Raw genomic sequence first — 13,735 nt, forward strand, 5'->3', positions numbered from 1 at the left:
AATATCACATGAGACATCATGCAAATACACAATGTACTGAGGTGTGTGCAGTTGGGCATGGACACATATGTCACCTACATGGCCATCACCTCACATCCCAAGTCCACATGTCCACATAAGTCCCATGTAGTGCAATGGCCAATCATTGGGCTGTGTCACCCTACCTATGTACTGCTGTGACGTTACAAACACACACCACAGTGACAAGTGAGGCCTGATGTCTCCCAGACATCACGGATCTTTGCCATGCAGATACCCAGGGTCCCTGTATTGCCACATTGACACTGACATGACATGGCGTATCATGTACACCCCACAAGGCAACCGTGAGTCCCACAGGTAGTGGCTACTGTTGTCTCTGCAGGCCCTACATGTATGTCTCTTAGACACACACACAACATCAAGGTTGATGCACAAACAACATGGATGTGGAGACTGTCTCCCATTGGGCACATTTGATCAGCCACATCTGAGACACAACATGCACATAGACTATGGGTGTACATCAGAATTGTGGCTACAGGTCTCACTGTGACGTACATGCCATCACCCCCAGGACTCAAGGTGTATGTGACATGTCCTTAACATATCCAACCTGCAACTGTGTCCATGACTTATGCCAATAACTGTACAATTCCACATCACAGTGGTAATGTGCACAACACACAAATGATCCTACCCACATGTGAGTGGCTGAACAAAAGTGCCACACAGCAAACCAAATGTTCCCCCCCAACACACAGAAAATGCAGCCTTACATGCCATGGGACACTGCGTGGCCAATGCTGTAGTGTGGTAGGTGTGCACCTGAGTCCCTGGCAAGTAATTGTGTGTTGAAGCCATCAAATAGTCACACCAATGAGGCCCGACGCGGGTGACAATGCGTACGCATTGCACGATTCATGACCGAGCCGTACGTACGCTTTGCCATTGACTGCAATGAGGCCTGACGCGGGTGACAATGCATACGCATGACACAGTTCAGGACCGAGCCGTGCGTACGCTTTGCCATTGACTGCAATGAGGTCTGACGCGGGTGACAATGCATACGCATTGCATGGTTTATGACCGAGCCATGCGTACGCTTAGTCATTGACTGCAATGAGGTCCGACGCGGGTGACAATGCGCACGCATTGCACGGTTCATGACCGGGCCATGCGTATGCTTTGCCATTGACTGCAATGAGGCCCGACATGGGTGACAATGCGTACGCATTGCACAGTTAAGGACCGAGCCATGCGTACGCTTAGCCATTGACTGCAATGAAGTCCGACGCGGGTGACAATGCGTATGCATTGCACAGTTCATGACCGAGCCGTGCGAATGCTTTGCCATTGACTGCAATGAGGCCAGGCGCGGTCGACAATGCATACGCATTGCACGGTTCATGACCGAGCCGTGCATCCGCTTTGCCATTGACTTCAATGAGTTCCGACGCGGGTGACAATGCGTACGCATTGCACGGTTCATGACCGAGCCATGCGTACGCTTAGCCATTGCCTGCAATGAGGCCCAACATGGGGGACTATCATGCATGCGCGTTGGGCAGGCATGGTCCGAGACAGGTGTACGCCTTGGCCATTGAATCGTATGGAGACGGGTGCATGTGTATTTTCAAAATACGTGTTGTACAGTGAGTTGACCGAGCCGGGTGCACCCATTGGCTCTCGACTGTCATGGAGACGGATGCAGATTCAAAACTTGTACGAGTTGTGCGCTGGAAATTTAGTTGGATGCCTCCAACAATGTTGCAATTCCTAGGGTTTTATGAAGGTGAAGATTTGAACGATGCGGAAGACGTGTACGAGTCGTACATTTCCATGGATTGGCCAGGTTCATAGAATGCAACTCTGTTGGACCTATCACTCTGGACATATGGCACAGTCTGCCTCTGCAGCACAGATATAAGGCTGGCTGGCCCCCAGGGAGCTCACTTGCCTGCACTACATGCTACTGGACCACATCCCTGCTGCCACTGCTGCTGTCTCTGCATCCTCTGGCTCCTGCTATGGCACGTACTCTGGAGAGGGCCCCAGACTTCACTGAGGAGGAGAACCAGGCCCTGCTGGATGGGCGCCTTCCACAGTACAGCAAGCTGTATGGGAAATCCACTGCCTTCCTTATTGTGCATGTTGTCTGACTAGCAGTACTAGCAGTGTGTATACCAGTGGCAAGCATACTCACTGAGTACTTTCATCCACCAAAGTGTGTAGGTACATGTAATGAACAGGTGTTCTGCAGCTAAAGTGCATTTGTGCAAGCTTCAACTTCCCAGGCATTGTTAACATGTCAGACATGCAGGGCATTTGTCCTTTTCCATGGGTGCACTACCTGTGTCACTTATTTTCCTTTGTGATGATGACATGTATATCCAACTGAGTGCAGCACAAATATGCGGCATGTGTGTTAATGGACTTTTAACTTTGTCATCCTCACAGGTTGATGCCCACCAGAAGCAGGAAATATCGCTGACCATCGCCCGGGCAGTTAGATCAGTGGGGGTCTACAAGCGCCGGATCCGCAACTGCCATAAGAGGTGGCAGGACCTTCGGGCTTGACCCGGAGGATCGCAAGGGTCCAGCTGAAGCTGTCGCCTCCTCGCAGGAGGGGCGGACACCGGACCCTGACCCGCCACATGCTCTGGATATTGGCGGTGGTCTTCCTGGACCTGGATGGGCAGCTGAAGGCCAGACAGCAAAAAGGAGGGGGTAAGTCCGTGCCTAACCTGTGTGCTATGTCTGACATGCTAATTGCAGTCTTTTGGCCTGGTCACACTTCCACATTACGTAAGTCTTGTAGTCCAATACTCATGTCCCTCAATTGTGTGATGCACCCTCCTCATCTGATCCACAGGTGTGGCCCCAGTCTGTTGCTTGTGTCACTAGGGCACTGTGCCCCTGCAGTCAGCTATGCTTCAGCTTCCGGACAGCATCTGTTACCGTGACTCTGTTGTGTGTTTCATGGGTGGGTCAATTGTTTACACAATGCCTGAGATCTGACATGTGATCTGTGTGTGCCCTTGATATGTGTTACAATTGCTGGTCTGACTCGCCACTTGTGGCTGGGGTATTTCAAACAAACCCATGCAGCAAGGGGCTCCAATTTGTGTGCCTCAGGAGTATGTATATCAAGTGTGTCACACTTGCTTAGCCACCTGACTACTGTCCAGGGCTAAACACTGTTTCATGTAGACCTGGACAGCCATGCCTACTCAAGGGCATTTAGAAACACTCTGTAATCCCACTCCTGTGTATCAACTTACAGGCTGTGCTTACTGACATGTGCCTTCAGGTGTCTGCCTCTGTGTCATTGTGTTGTGGCTTCCTGTTACGTACAACTGGGGTGTTCATGAGTTTGAGGGTCAGCAGGACATCTGAGATGTGACTATGAGAGACAAGACCTGTGTGACATATAGGTGTGTGATCACCTGACAGTGCACAATGGTGTATGCAACTGTGCACTTCAGGCAGCTAGGTTACATGCACAGCAGACTATGATGTGCTAATGTACAGGGAGTTGTGTTCGCTGAGACTCATATGTCTGATTTGTATGATGTGGGGTCTTCTGGGTCAGGGATATGTTGTTTGCAGGGGATGGGCAAGTGCACTTGTCAGCAGCAGAGTTTGCTTTACCCCTGAGCTATGATTGTGACACAGTGCATACTGTTGTTGTCTGGATGCCATGCCCCTGTGACAGGAGACAGTGTTGACTGACTTTCCTGGCATGCCAGTGCCATGGCATTTAACTTGCTATGAGTGATTCTGCATTGTGTTCAAGTGTGCTCCATGCACCCCATTGTGGCATTGACTATCAGGAAATGAGAACATCATAGTGTGTCTTGTAGGCATGCATCAAAAGCATGTGAAATGAGTCTCTGCCCATCCCTTCATCCTGACACCTGTACCATGTCAGTGGCAAGAGATGTGCTGTGTGTATAGTGACATACTCCTACATGTTCACTTGCATGTCCAACAAATGTGTGGGTGGTGCATGTCGGCACATTGGGTTATTAGCGTCCAACATGCAACAGACATATGGGTGCAAGTCCCGGAGGGATATGCATGCCATGAGACTGACAATTGGCTTTTTCTAAACAGTGTGAGCACTTTGAGCAGTGTTCAGCTGATGATGCCAGGGCAAGCCCTGTGATGCGATGTACTCACTGTGGTGTGTGCAGTCAGTGCAGGTGACTGATGTTGTTCTCTTTTTTCCTAATTCTATCCAGATACATCCACGGGCCACAGGAGGGGACAGCTCCACAGATCAGGAGGAGCCACAGAGCCTGTCTAGGACAGAAGATGAGGAGTCGGAGGGACCCAGTGGCACGTAGGGCGAGTGGAGCCACACGGAGGAGTCCTCAGCACCATCCACCCCAGCTGAGGGCCACAGCAGCTCGGAGGATGACTCCCTTGTGGAGGCGGGAGTCAGCAGCCACCAAACCCCAGCTAGTGAGGCTGTCCTCGCCACCGCCCCCACCACCACCATCACCACCCTCCCATTGGCTCCCATCCCAGAGGTACGTGGAGGCTCCCGTGTTCGGGAGCATGTCTCCTTTGTGCCAAGCACTGCACCCCTGCCCCTGTGTCCCCTGCTGCCCTGAGTGATGAGTCTGTGGACTTGCTTAGACAGATCCATGTAGGACAGACATCAATGCTGCATGTCCTCCATGCACACACCGGTCTGTTGAAACGACTGGTGTTGTTCATGGAGGGCATCTCATTGGGCATGTCTGCCTTACAGAGGACCAATCAGTCCTTGGCCTCCTCTCTGATGGCAGCAGTGTCCCTCCTCCAACTGTCCCACACCCCTCCTATCCCTGCACCACCCACGATTCCCAGCACCCTACCGTCCCAAGCACACACACCTGCACATTCTCACAAACCCACAGACACGAGCAGCACACAAACACCCAAACCAAGGTCTAGACATGCACACAAGCAAGTGCAGGGGACTGATACCACACTCACAGGGGATGGTATGCACACAGTCATCCACAACCACTCCGCACTCCTCCGATACCTATCCCTCCCAGCCCCCTTCCCTTGCCTCACCTGCAACCCCATCTCCACAAAAGCTCTTCCTCTGTGACCTTGGCCTCTTCCCCACCGACCCAGCAGATCCAGCTTACAAGGGGAAGATGAAGTCCCCACACACAGAGGGGATGCCCCTCACACCCGGACACCCTTCCCCAGGCACAGTCAGACTGAGGCCCCCACCCGCAAGTCCCCCCGGAGCCAGAAGAGCAAGACCCCACCCCCGCAGCTCAACGGCAAAGTCTCTGTCCTACATCCCCCAGGCCACCACTCCAGAGTTTCCCCCGCCACACCTTGCCCCAGGTTCCCCCACCCACAGAGACACCATCCCCAAAATTCAGAGGCCCTCCCCCTAACACTTGCTGTTCCACCCCCGGTCGGACAGTTAGTGCCACTGATGTGGTGACCGTGTCCCCCCCTCTGTCCTGCCGACCTCACCTGAACCCTATTCCGCTCCCTTTGAGTTAGGCACTGCAGTGGAGTCCATGACCACCAAGTCTGACTTGGGCACTGCAGTGGGGACCCAGTCCACTCCATCTGACCTGCCCACTGCAGTTGTGCCGGCACACACCCCATCTGACTTGTGCCCCACACTTGTGACTGCACACACTACTTCAGACAGCTCCACTGCAGTTGCCAGTGACTCTCCTGCATCCACCACCCCTTCACTGCCTCCTTCTGCTGCACCCTGATCCTGTCCCTGCGGTGCCTGGCCTGCCCCCATGTATGCCCCTCCGAGGGGATGTCCCTTGTCCTTACCAGTGCAGGCAAGCAACGTGTGACAGTTGTCACTCAAGTTAACATCTTGTCATTTGGATATGGACTGGCCATTGGCCTTTGATTTGAAAGGACTTTGAATTCTTCATCTGCTGAATAAAGCTTTTTTCTTTATCCTTGTGATTTTGATTTAGCTGTACATTATGTTGATGATGTTTAGCATGACCTTGCAGTTGTAATGCTGGATTTCAAATGTTGAATACTGAGGTGTTGATGTGAGGTACTCCATGTGGTCCATGAAATATGTATCCTATTCTGGTCGTTATCCATATCGTCCTTTGCAGCTAAATGGGTGTGTCATGATTAACAATTTGTGGACACTCTGTAAACATTTCATTTGCATGGTCACATCTGTGGCTTGCACACATGCACATATGATGTGCTTCCCATTGTCCAATTTGTCTATTTCCCTGACTGTGGGCACATCTCCACTGGCCATGTAAGTGTGGGCATCATTGGTGTAGGAGCAACTGGGTCCTCTGTGCAACTTGCTGGACATATGTATTGAGTATGTGCAGATGACTTAAGGGACACTGTCGTACCCAGGCTGTTGTGACCAGGGCCTTCATTGTGTGGTAACTGATGGCTGACTGACCAAGTGTTCTGCTGACATGACTGAGACCTGCTGGGGCTATGTTTGGCACAGCTGAGCTTCCACAGGAGTTGAGTCCCCTCAAGTAAGTGTGTTGTTCCGTGACATTGCCTGGGCCCATGTTGTGTGTTGTGTGGGCATGTGTATGTGTGTCCACATCCCTTTTCATACACAGACAGTGTTCCCTTGATATGTTCCTGTTGTTGAGGCTTGTTGAGTGGTACTGTGTTCATCCTATAACTTTGCCATGGGCCACCAGATGTGTGGGTGCATGACACACTACTGTTAATTGGTGTTTCATCAAAGGGATTTGTCTGTTTTGAGCGGTGATGATGTTGTCAGACGCAGATGGGACACAGTCAGGGGTCCCCAAGGCACTTGTTTGTTCGCAATATCATGTCGTTGTCCCTAGGTGGTACCTTTCAGTGATTGAGACATGTGCATGTGTGTGTGACTGCTCCCACTTGTCCGGTTCAGGGCTGCAATGTTTGCAGGTGTCAGCATGTGTGACTTGTGGTTCTCCTTGGCTTCTGCATTGTCCTGGGACTGTGGCAGGTATTCTGCATGTTACGGGATCTTTGACATCATGGTCATATACCGCATACTGTGCAGTATGTCTGTCATTCACCAGGGTTGTAAACTGTCCTTGTGTGATGAGTCTGTGCACCTTTGTTCCTCCCAACATTTCTGTGTTTGTCATGGGTGCATGTGCAATGTCACCTGTCTATGTGTGCTTCACAGATGCACATTGGTGCAGTTCAGGGTGTGTGGTGTTGAGGGTGGACTAATGTAAATGTTTGCATGGATGGGCCCCTAGCTCCCGTTTGTCCATGGATGACGGGCCATGCTGAGTGATTTGTGTTTGTGTAGGTGTGATGTACGTTTGTGGCACAGGACCCATGTCTGGGTTTCACAGTTTGTACAACATCTACCTTTGTCAGCACAGTGGACGTGCCATGCATGCTTGTGTCATCCCACTGTCTGGTATCTGGGGGTAGTGCTGTTGTGTGTCAGTCTCTTGCTGTGTTAGTTGCTGTTCATTCCAGCTTGTGTCACATGTATCTGTTGTGCTCCCTCTCATCTCAGAATGCCAGATTGCCCACTAAGGGGGGGACCATTGATGGTTTACTTTTGTATGGCACTGTGTCCACATCTGTCTCGCTGTGGTTCAGCCCCCCTCATGTGTTGTGTAGTTGCCTCTGGATACCGAGACACACACACACACATGTTGTGTCAGATGTGCAGTGTGAGGTTGCCTGTTTGTGTTTGTGCATCTGCACCAGTGCATTGGTATTGCTGTTGTGGGCCATTGTCTGGATGTTGTTTTTGTGATTTACCCTGATGTCCCTGTGAGTCATATCACATCATTCTGTACATTCATCCTGGTTGTTAGGTGTTATTGCTGGCAAGGAATGGGAGTTTGTGACCTGACACCTACAGTCTACACAGGTTGTTTTGATTTGTGTGACTATTTTCGAGATGTGTGCATGCTTTGTGATGGTCACTTCTGCTTTTGTGTCATTGTACACTGTATGCATTGTCAGCCCCCATGGGTGGGGCTTGTCTGCACATGGCCGAGAGTATGTTAGGTTTTCACAGCACTGTTAGCCTCACCACTTCTCTGTGGGTATGGGACACAACCACTACTTTGGCCCAAAAGTGTTTCATGTGTTGGGACCAGAAATCATACATGCTGTTTGGCATTTGCAGCTTTGACCATGATGACACTTACCTTTTGATCACTGTGATGAGAGGGTTTTGGACCCCATCACCACAATGCTCAACATCTGCTGCAGTTTGGAAGCACACACTTAACTTTTGTTCTACACAGTGAGGGGGTGTTATTTTTTACATTGACACAGTGCTAGTGATGCTTGCCTTGTGTAGGCCACACTCAGTTTTTGGTCACACATGTGATGGTAGTTACATTGTATGTTCAAAGTCATAATCACTGTTGTGGGCATTTGTCACAGACTACACACTCTTGTCATGATGTTAGGGGGGATGTATTTTGCTGACATACCTAATGTTGGTGTATGATGGATGTGTGGCGCATCACCCATCCTATGAGTGGGGGTGGCATTAGTGATGGGCAACATAGGTTCTATGGGTGGGGGTGGCAGTAGTGATGGGCAACATAAGCCCTATGAGTGGGACTGGCTGGAGTGATGGGCAACAGGTCCCCTATGGGTGGGGGTGATAGTAGTGATGGGCAACATAGGCCCTATGGGTGGGGGTGGCAGGGGTGCTGGGCAACAGGTCCCCTAGGGGTGGGGGTGGCAGTAGTGATGGGCCACAGGTCCCCTATGGGCGGAGGTGGCTGTCGTGATGGGCAACAGGTCCCCTATGGGTGGGGGTGGCAGTAGTGATGGGCAACATAAGCCCTATGGTTAGAGGTGGCAGTAGTGATGGGCAGCATAAGCCCTATGGGTGGGGGTGGCAGTAGTGATGGGCAACATATGCCCTATGGGTGGGGGTGGCAGGGGTGCTGGGCAACAGGTCCCCTATGGGTGGGGGCGACAGTAGTGATGGGCAACATAAGCCCTATGGGTGGTGGTGGCAGTAGTGATCGTCAACAGGTTCCCTATGGGTGGGTAGTGGCAGTGGTGATGGGCAACATAGGCTCTATGGGTGGGGGTGGCAGTAGTGATGGGCAACATAATCCCTATGGGTGGGGGTGGTAGTGGTGCTGGCCATGCAACCCCTATGGTGGCCTGTTGTTAGTGGCCAGGATATGGCTCCCCTGTGTGTGTGTAACAATTTGCGGGTACATGTCGTTTGTTTGTGTGGTGGGTGTCTGACTTACCGTCTGTGCCATCCGCGTATGTTCCTGATCCGGTCATAGATGTATAGTACTGGTAGGACATGCGCGATGGGATTCATGATGTGTTTGTCTCCTACGTGCTGCTTGTTGCTCCATCTCGTACCCTTTGCAAGCTGGTCCGTCTCGTAGCTGTGGATTGAGTTCTGTCGCAAATCGTAGCTGATATGCTTCTTTTCCGGATGCTGTGACGTGCCGTACGTGGCGACCCGTCCGATGCATAGGAAATACGCTATGGATACTGCTTCCGGGCGACTCGGTTCGGCGTTCAGAGATATGGCTCGAACGAAGAATAGAGCTTGAATCACAGCCTACGTGTCGGTCGGATTTTTGTCAGTTATGCGCATCGTACTGCATCGCCAGGACGGACCGGCTCCGGGTATGGGTCGGCCGCGAGTTAAGGCTACGAACAGCTCTTGGAGAGCTGTCGGACCCGGATCGGAATCGACCCCTCAGTGTTATCTTGTGTACACCAGGAACTGACAACCAAAGTAACCAAATCAACCTGTAGTTCCAAGTATGGGAGAAAATTGTGATCAACTTGAATCCATCAATAATGAACTAGTGTGAAAAATGATTTCATCCGATTACTGTTTCCCTTTTCCCATCTACCACTTTACAACAAATCTGGAACTCTTCAGGAGATGTGACTGTAATACACCTCTCACTAAAGTTGGCAATTGTTCCAATAGGTAAAGGCTGCTGGAATTGTGAGTCAGAAATTACCAGGGTAAATATATTATGGCTGCTCATGCCCAAAAATTGAAGGGTCAAGCACTAAATACACACTAGTTGATGCTGAAGAACCAATTATTGTCATTAAAACTATTTGTAGCTGGTTTAATAACCAGGCCCTAAGAGTTCATCCATCAGAAATGCGTGTTGGGATTTGGACACAGCAGTACAAATCATGAACAAACTTCATGACTCAAAATTGAAATAAAGCGTGGGTGTCCAAGCATTTGGATGTGAAATAGTGAATCTCAGAATTAGCTGCTGATTTCTGGTGTCATTCCTTTTCCGTCGGGCAGCCATATGATATTGTTTATAATATCACTGTAATTGTGCATCCCAGAGTTACCAATCCACCAGATTGTGCTAATTGAGGATGAGAATTTACTGACGGGGTCAAAGTGGAGGCCATATGGTCATGATTCTTGTTTCATCAAGCTAATCACGTGGAAAAACTTCATGTAGGCAATCATGTAAGGCAACGTTAATGCAAATGGCACCAGTGTTCCTACATTTCCACACCCAGTGTCAACAGACCAGTACCAGGACTCAGTTGAATTGAGGTCAGCAGAAATGTATTAATTGCTACAAAAATGCCCCAAAGAAAGAACCAACTCCAGACCGGTTGGACACACAGCAGGTAAGGAAGAGCCTTCGGTCTGTGATATCCACTGAGGGGAATAGTTATCTGAGGGGCGTATTATCAAGAACGGCGTTAAAATTATCGCCGCTTTAGCGGCAGGAAACTGCCGCTAAAGCGGTGATAATGGGCTTGATAATATGCCCTTGTGAATTCCAATAGAAGCCCATGTTCTGGTGTGAACATGGGCTTCTATTGGAATTCTCTGTGGCATATTATCAAGCCCATTATCGCCGCTGTAGCTATAGTTTCCTGCCGCTAAAGCAGCGATAATTTTAGCGCCGTTCCTGATAATATGCCCCTAAATCTTTAGGACATAATTACAAAAATATTCATGCACTACAGAGTAGCAATTAAGTCAGTGTACTGCATTGTGTGGAAGTGAGAGAGCAGAGCTGTGCCATGTCTTCAAAGAAATGGCATAAGGCTCTTTTTCTCTAGTTCTTGTGCAGGAAGGAGTACCTTCCTATACAAAAAATATCCTTGGAGGCATTTTGTTCCATGTGTGCTGCTGAATGCAGCACACTTGCAAAGAGGAAAGGAGGAGAAATAAACATATTTCTCCTTGTTATGCCAGCCTCAGTAAAGTGCATAATTTTGACACAAACTCAAGTCTACATCACTTTGTAAATATGTTTTTGCATCACAATCCATGGGTGGATGCGCAGAAGCGCCTGTGAACCACCCATGGGACTCCTACCTGAGACAAAGTAATGCAAGGCAGCACAATGCACTGCATTGAGTAACTTTTTCTTGCAAACTCACACAAATTGACATGAAATACCAAAGAGAATTTTGCTTCGGGCTTCGTCAAAAAAACGAGAAGCGACCCCAATACAAAATCTTTGTAAATCTGGGCCCAAATGTCTCTGAAATATTACCGGGAACATGTTTAGTGAGTAGTTACTCAGATTTGCTTCAATAGTCACTGGAAAACAGCGGACATGCTTGTGTTGAGGAAGCTGAATCTCTGTCAGATGAAATAAAAGTTGTCGTTATCAATCAGTCCTGTACAAGGTGTGGGTCCAATATGGTATTTTCTTATTGCCGTGCTGGATGAAACATTTGTTTCCTATATATAATCCATGTATACAAATTCCAAAATGCTCCATGTCATGCCTTTTAAACCACGAGAATATACATTATACAATAATATGCGTGCAATCACAATAGTGGACTGATCACGCTGAGAATCCGCACTTCACCCATCCTGAGACTGAGGCATTTCATATTGAATGTAAATACACAGGAACAGAGTGATTTGCAGATCTAACTCCAACCTGGAAGTCCAATTTGTTGGGGAAGAGTCATAGTCGTGTCATCCAGGTAGCTCTAAATGACAATCAATAATGTACTTGTAAAGCTCAACTCCAAAATGCCAGAAAATCAGTGACAGAGCCAGTTACGACTGACTTTTTGTGAAAAGCTGGTACAATAGAAAAAAGGGAACATACCATTAGCTCACCTACCTTACCTTGTCTGACCGTGACCTCCTCAAAATGAACTTTTTTTAGCAGAGTAATTTTTTATCGAATTTTTATCACAGTCGCATGTGCACAATGGTCTAGGAAATCAGTGCAACCCTCCCAACCAAACATTCATCCTGAGACATCTAGACAAGACTCCCCTCGTATACATCACAATGATAGTTGACAGACACCAGATGCAGTAACTATCGACACCTCCTGTGTCATTATCAATGTCTAGTGACAATCCTATTCTCTGACAGTCAGTGCAAACTTGGTTAACACAATAACAATAAACAAATAATGTTGTTCGGTGCTGTGATGTGCTGTGTCGGCTGTGGTGTAAGATCCTGTGCCTATGTGGCACGTGGCGGGATGGGAAGGGTGCTGGAAGAGGTTGCACCACTGGTACAGGGACAGAGACACCAACAGCCCGCCCAGCCGGATAGTGCCCATGATCCAATTGCCATTACTAATGCCCAATGGGCGCACATCTGTCCCAGTTCACGGCAGTCTCTCATCCATCTTAGTTGGTAAGATTCTAAGAACTTGTCCCATATATTTCATTACAAGACCGGAGGCTACATTATGCATTAATCTTTTAATGCAGATCACAAGCAGCCGCACAAGAGTACAAAGAAAACAGTTCTAGAATGCAGTGAGCACAAGCTATAAATGGCATGAGGGGCAGACAGACTGCCTCTTTTAAATGCGGCTCGCATGCAGATAAGTAACATCTCTTCTTGTTTTGATCTAGACACATGTAATGATTGAAATGCCATTGTAATGTTGATTTGTAACATAATGGTATCCTCTTTGCCCTTTACATATTATTATTCCTAGCGCTTTTGCCTTCATGGCTTGTTTCCTCGCTTTTGTGGGGTGATCCTGGGTTTTCTTCCCCCGCTCACCCCTTCCCAACGACTTCCTATTAAGTTTGTCACCTTACCCGCTCCTCCCTGCCCCCTCCCATTGGAAATACCTCTTTGCAACTTCGCTTTTATCGAAGACAGAACAAACTCCCTTCCCTCACATCCACCGGCATCGGCCTCGCGCCGCAATTCCGCTTTTGATTCTTTAATGGCATACTGTTTCTGGCACAGGAATAAAACCCCAAAGATTTATTCGAAGGTTTATACAATTTCACCGACGCGCTCGCTCTGTCCTCGCGAGCGCGTCGACCCCTCAAAGAAAAGCACCTTAGCAACGGTGCCGTCACGCTAGCCCTCACCCTACGGCCTTTCCTCTAATCGCTTAACTGGCAGCATCTGAGCTCGAGCAAAGCTTTCAGTTACTTCACTATCATCAGCTGCTGCCGGAGATAGTTTTGCTCTAGCTTAAAAAAAAAAAAAAAGGGGGATACTACTTTCAGACTACAGAGGTTAATACCATTATTTAAACCTTGCCACCATTATAAATAAGTTTACCCTGATCACCCAAAAAAAAAAAGAGCAAGATCAACCACCTACTTTAAGCAAATTAATTATTTATTCAGACATCATTTCAAGGCCAGCCATAACACGGCCTTTCCAATATAATATGTCAGAATTTGATTCAGACATCGCTACTGCCAGCTCTCCCAATCATGACAATGATTCATTTAAACTTTTCCTGCAGAAAGAAATTAGATCCTGTATGCTTTCTACTCTTAAAGAAGTGATGTCTTCTAAGAG

General features: G+C 48.7%; 1 long non-coding RNA gene across 2 annotated transcripts in view; it reads left to right on the forward strand.

Annotated features, from left to right (window-relative positions):
• LOC146861981 (uncharacterized) overlaps positions 1–13,735 on the forward strand; it is an 84,059-nt gene that overhangs the window by 56,066 nt on the left and 14,258 nt on the right. The window contains exons 4-5 of one of the 2 annotated variants that reach the window (XR_014978356.1): positions 2,440–2,709; positions 4,227–5,798. The exons of the other annotated variant lie outside the window; for it this stretch is intronic. This is a non-coding gene — a long non-coding RNA (uncharacterized LOC146861981). Of the gene's footprint in view, positions 1–2,439; positions 2,710–4,226; positions 5,799–13,735 lie in introns of those variants that run through there. 2 annotated transcript variants of the gene reach the window in all.

This window comes from Triturus cristatus, chromosome 2_2 (assembly GCF_964204655.1).
Source record: "Triturus cristatus chromosome 2_2, aTriCri1.1, whole genome shotgun sequence".
Taxonomy (NCBI): domain Eukaryota; kingdom Metazoa; phylum Chordata; class Amphibia; order Caudata; family Salamandridae; genus Triturus; species Triturus cristatus.